Source organism: Acinonyx jubatus, chromosome E3 (genome assembly GCF_027475565.1).
Source record: "Acinonyx jubatus isolate Ajub_Pintada_27869175 chromosome E3, VMU_Ajub_asm_v1.0, whole genome shotgun sequence".
NCBI classification, from domain to species: Eukaryota; Metazoa; Chordata; class Mammalia; order Carnivora; family Felidae; genus Acinonyx; species Acinonyx jubatus.
In genome coordinates this window covers 11,407,266-11,413,265 of record NC_069398.1, presented here as the reverse complement: position 1 = coordinate 11,413,265, position 6,000 = coordinate 11,407,266, and the positions used below count along the sequence as shown (strand labels likewise).

The 6,000-nt window shown below is 43.2% G+C and overlaps 1 long non-coding RNA gene across 2 annotated transcripts in view; it reads right to left on the bottom strand.

Annotated features, from left to right (window-relative positions):
* Positions 1 to 547: 547 nt before the first annotated feature.
* Positions 548 to 6,000, bottom strand: part of LOC128313684 (uncharacterized) — a 267,647-nt gene continuing 262,194 nt past the window's right edge. For both annotated transcript variants that reach the window (XR_008294704.1, XR_008294703.1), the window contains exon 3: positions 548 to 704. This is a non-coding gene — a long non-coding RNA (uncharacterized LOC128313684). The remainder of the gene's footprint in view (positions 705 to 6,000) is intronic.

Genomic DNA, 6,000 nt, shown 5'->3' with positions numbered 1-6,000 from the left:
ATCCAGGCATCTTCCTGCTGGAAACAGAGCTGGGGTCGCCATGGGGAAGGAGCATCTCTGAACGAAAACTAAAATGCTTCTGCTTCCCATAGAAGAGGGAAATAGTTATTTCCTTGGGAAAAGTCTATAAAGTAGAATCATCCCTAGAAACCCTTCTCTCTGGTCTCCTTTCAGGGCTGATGCCTGCAATCCATGACTCTTCTGGAGGGGAATCCCTTCACATTTCAGGCATGCAGTTGTACAACATGGCAGCCTTGCCTCCCAACTCTCGAAGCCAACATCCTGCATCTGGGATCATGGGGCTCAGAGAAATGTCTACTAAAAATATCATAATTATAAAAATAATTGCAGCTACTATTTATGGAGAATTTACCAAGGCAATCTGCTTAACATGCATTATCTCAATTAAACCTCACAATAATCTGATAAGATGGAAATTATTATCACCAGTTGGAAGATAAGGAAGCTAAGGCTTTCACCTACTGTTAAATCCTGGACTCCCATTTAAAGGCTGTATGATGTTGAGCAAGTTACTTACTTAGCCTTTCTGCTTCAGTGACTTTCACTGAAACAAGATGCACACAAAAGTCTTTCTCTGAATGCACCCCTCATCCTTATCCCCAGGCCTCCTCTCCAGTCTCAGAGTGATTCATAGACCATTCTCTGAGAAAGGGCATCAGCTGTGGTCTGAGACTTCAGGAATCCTAGGAGAATGAGAGGAACTATCATTGAAGTAATGAAGGTGTGAAGCTTTGGCAAAAACACAGGGTCCTGCAGCATCCTCCCTGCCAATGCCTAGCTGCTGAGAATTCACCTCTGCATTTGATAAACACTTATACCATCCTACAGATGAATATCCTGGAATGCAAATCAGACTCATCTCTCATCTGGTTAAAAACACCACCACTGACTCCCTGTCTATTACAGAATTCATTGGTAGCCAGCAATAAAAAGGAAATCCAGCAAACACGGGAGGGGTGGAAGATGAGAGCATAGGGAATTTATGATGGTTTAGGGGAGTTAGTAGGAACTCTTGGTAGCATGGGGAGAAAAAGAAAGAAATTGAATTTCAGTGAGCCTAGTCCCAAAAGAGCAATTTAGTAGACCACATAAGGAAACAGCAGAAAGTGTGGGGGAAGATCTAGCTTCAGGTACTACTGGAACCAGGAGCTCAAATGTTGTCAGGCCTCTATAGCTCTCATTTCTGTTTTTCTCTGAAAGTTGCCTTTATTTTTCCCATTCGCGTGGGCCTTCACCCAGAGGGAGCATAACTGTGACAACCCCAGCTTTAGTGCTTTCATTTGAGGATGAAGAAAGGAAAGATGAGCTCTCTTACTTTAGGCTAAGTTGAAGAATTTGTGGAAGAGACAGTGGACAGACCAAAAAACAAAAGAAGCCACCCACAGTATTTCAGGATGGCTATAGATCTCTTTGATATAACAGACTCCCAGTATGACAGTGGCTTAAATAAATTAGCTACTTTTTCTCCATATAATAGTTCAGATATAAGCAGGCCAAGGCCTTGCAATGACTCCATTTTGTCCAGGACCCAGGCTCCTTCCCTCTTTTTTCTCTGCCATGCCTAGGTATTATACTCACCTACATGGTCTAAGAATACTCACCACCATGTCTATAATCTGGAAGGAAAAGGTGAGTGAGGAACCAATACTTGGCTTTTCGGGCACAACTCAGAAACTATACACATCAATTCCACTTACATCCTATTGGCCAGAATACAGCCCCATGGCCATACCTAGCTGCAAGGGACACGGGGAAATATAGTCTTTAATCTAGGCAGCCATATACTGCACTAAAAACTGGGGTGTTAATTAATATCACTATAGAAGGGAGGATGCACATCCAGGATGAAATCCATCTCTGCCACAGCCACCTAAGGACAGGAAGGTTCTGAGAACTAAAACCAGAATATTACCTGCAACTAAGAATATTTCCATCTCCATCACTCTTCTCGGTTTCTCTTGGATGTCTGCTTCACTAACCTCCCCCTTTTCAGTTCTGAGGCCCTTCATGTCCAGAGCAGGTAGTCTATGGCCACCTTATCATTTCTAGGCTTATACATACAGTGAAGTAAAAAGAGAACAGCTAGGCTCCAACATAATTGGAACTTGGAACAAGCATTCACTGTCAAGTATATTTATGATTTAACTCCCGGCAATAAAAGGGCAAATAAGAATATAATGAGGGTAGGGTATTACCTTATAAGAAATAGATGTAAAGTAATGTTAATAAGAGAAATATTAAGTTATCATACAGATCAGAAGGACATGTATGTAGGAGGGATGTAGTTTGGAAGTACTGTAATTCTTAGGGTGATGAGATCAGTTTCATTCTGAATACTCTAGTGAACAACCAGACTCAGAAGCCTAGAGTAGAAAGAGATGCTCCAATCTGTCTACAGGAAAAAAGCAGTCTCTAAAGCCCAGCCAGTTGGCCCTGCATTGGAACTTCCCTCTATAGATATCAGTAACCAAGGGAAAAACCCTTGACTGTCACAGCCTGAGGCTGGTAAATCTACCAGACATCAGAAGAGATTGATGGGTATGGAGACTTGATTTTGGTGGGATGTGTTGTGGAGGTGGGGGGAAGTGCAGATCCAAGAATGGGAGGGAAACCAGAAGGGTGGGAGTACTCCAGAGAGAAAGGAATAAAGGGAGAGGGCTTAAGAAGGATGGGAGAGAAAGGAAAGCATTGGGATAGGGGGAGCATCTGCACGGGACATACTTCAAAGTCCTGGGGTGCTTTGGGCCATGCCTGTGACCAAGATGGTCAGAATGAAGCCCTGCTGCCCCAGACACTGCATAGTTTGAAGATTAGCACCCAAACCCTGAATCATTGAGCAAAGAACTGCCCAAACTTCCATCAGAGTCCACTGTACATGCATTCAATTTGGGAAAAATAGGAACGTTGTTTCCAGAATGAGGAAAGAAGCAGCCCTTTCCTCTACCACCAGGCATCAAAACATTACCATTGTAGATGGTGAGACAGTAGGGAGGGTCCATCCTTTGGGACCCACTGAACAAAGAAGGGATGAGATTACAGCCAGATGTCCAAAAGTTAGCTAGAGACCCATCGTATTAGTTTGCTAGGGCTTCCATAATGAAGTACACAGACTGGGTGGCTTAAACACAGGCATGTATTTTCCCCTTATTTTGGAGGCTAGAAGAGAATAAGATCAAGGTGCCAGTAGCATCAGTTTCTTCTAAGCCTCTTACCCTGGCTTATTTGTGGCTGTCTTTTCCCTGTGTCTTCACACAGTCTTCCCTCTGTGTGTGTCTGTGTCCTAATTTCTTCTTATAAGGCCACCAGTCACCAGGTCCAGCCTGATGATCTCATTTAACCTTAACTACCATTTAAAAACTCTATCTCCAAAGACAGTCATATTCTAAGGTTAGCATTGGGGCTAAGCACTTCAACATACGAATTTTAGGGGAGACACAATTCAGCCTATCATATCCACACTAATGAGCCAAAGGGAGCTTGCCTAGTGATTCCACATGCCATATATTAGCCACTCCAGAGATGGACAACTCTTTCTCAGTTCCATTTACAAATCTTGGGACAGAGGATTTGGAGTTGGTCCAGATGTCCATCCCTGGTCCCATCAGCTATGGTCAAGGAAGTGGGTTCAAGAACAAACATGGTTGTCAAGATTCTGCCTGTAGATGGTAGCAGCAGGCTATGGGTCTGTGGCTTTGACAGACATCCCATATCACCTATCAGAATCAACTCAAGCCCTTCAATACAGCATACAAAATCCTTTACTCCTTAACCCCTTAACCTGAGCTATATCCCCTGCTGCCCCTACACGAATCCCACCCTTCATCCATGCTACAGGTACAATTCCCTGCATTCACCTCACTGTTTCATGCCTCTGGTCCTTTACTCAGGCTGTTTCCTCCATCTACCAAACCTTTCTGGTTTGGTTTTTGTCTTCCTGACAAGCTCTCACTTACATTTCAAAGCCCAATTGGAGCATTTCTTTTGGAAAATCTTTCCTGATTTCCTGTAGAGTCAGCCTCCCTCTTTTATTTCATTCTGTGCCTTGTATGTACTTTCTATAACACTTAGAACACTGAGCCACAACTTTTGTTAGATTGTTTTTCTCTTGAAGTAGACTCTGGGTTCCAGGATAGCAGAGAAAATTACCTTACCTACCTCAAAATCTAGTGTAGTACCTTGCTTTGTACTCAAAAAATATTTGTGGAATGAATGACAGTCATCAACTGGGCACAATGGTATACACAGTTTATGAATAAAACATGAAGCCCCTGCCCTTTAGGAATCTCTGAGTAACTGAGGGGGATATTAATATGAATAATGACTATAAAAATAAAGATATAAACCAAAGGCTAAGGAAGTGCAGAGGAAGCTGTCGTTTAAAGTGGGAGGATTGTGGAAGGCTTCTGGGAAGAGGTGACTGAGTGTAGTCACTAAGGATGAGGAGGAATTTGCCACTGGTGTTAGATGGGAGGGGGAACTGGAAAGAGAAGGCCATATTGAGGAACGAATGAACAAGACATGGGAAAAGGACCTTTCCAGGCTTGTAGATGCCACACAGCACAGTTATAGGGACAACAAGGCCATGGAATACCAGGTAAGGAAGGACAGCATCATGTTGGTGTTCTGAGAAAAGGAGTCCCCAGTCATTCTTAGGAATAAGCTGGAAAGAGAGAATCGTTTTTGTGATGTTACTCATGGAGCCACCAACTCTTTAGGGCATCCATCCAGAGTCTCTCCATGGATTTTCTCAGGAGAGAGGGAAGGACACTTGGGGTTGCCAACACTCTTGGAGCCAGAGAAGCCAAGCCTTCAGAGTCTGGAAGGTGTACTGACCTCCTCCGTTTCCTCCCCAAATGACAGAGAGGGGAGGCTGGCCACCTAAGCCTGAAATGAAACATTCACCTTCTGCCACCTCCACTCCAAAAGAATTTTTTTTAACCTCTGATTTCACTGCACTCTGATAGTCATGGGCAGGTTGATTCACCTCTTTGAGCTTCAGTTGTTCATCTGAGAAAAGATGGTAATGACCCCAAAGAGTTACTGTGCAGATTAAAGTTAACTCAGGTCAAACATCTAACACATGCCTGACATCTAACAGCTACTCAGTTAACAGTGGTCACTGCAATTAATTTTTTAAATAAAATTGTGCTTGTCTTACCTCTCCTATTCTAGAACTATAAGTTCCTATAGAGGATTCAGACCCCAGGTTGTCCAGCATATATTTATGCCTAATAAATGTATGTTAAATCAATGAATGCTTAGAATCCTAGAGTTTTCAGACTGGGCGATAGCCAATCCAATCCCTCTTTTGACATACAGAGGGAACAGAGACTCCTGACTCCACCATGTGTAATCTTAGCTATTACTTAGCCTCTTGGCTATTGCTTGCCCAGTTTCCTTAATGGTAAAAATGGAAGAGCTATTTTAATGGATTGCCATGGGAATTAAATTAGTAAATATATATGAAGCATTAAGACCAGTGTCTGGCACATAATAACCATCAGTAAATGTTAGTACTGTTATAAGATGATTGAGACTGGTCCTAGGCCACACAGTGACTTAGCAGCAAACCTGAATCTGGAACCATGTTTTCCTGCCTCCAAGTCTATCACTTTCTCCATTATACCCCCCTGCTTTCAATGGGACCATATGCTCTGTACCCTAGTTCCTGAATTCATATGTGGTATGGAATGCACATGTCCTGACAGACTGCAAGCTGACCTCTAATTCCTGGGGAGGATTTCCCAGCCAATCTCATTGTCAGCCAAACCAAGGCCTTGGCCAGCTCAGTGTCCCGCCATCACTGAGCACTCTCTCTGCTTGCAGGATCCCACACATGCTAAACTGCTTCCTCTTCAATTACATAGATCACTTTGTCTCAATCAGGGCAGATTTTGCCCCTGAGAGGACATTTGACAATATCTGGAGACATTTTTAGTTGTCAAACTTAGGATGGAGGGTACTACTGGCATCTAGTGG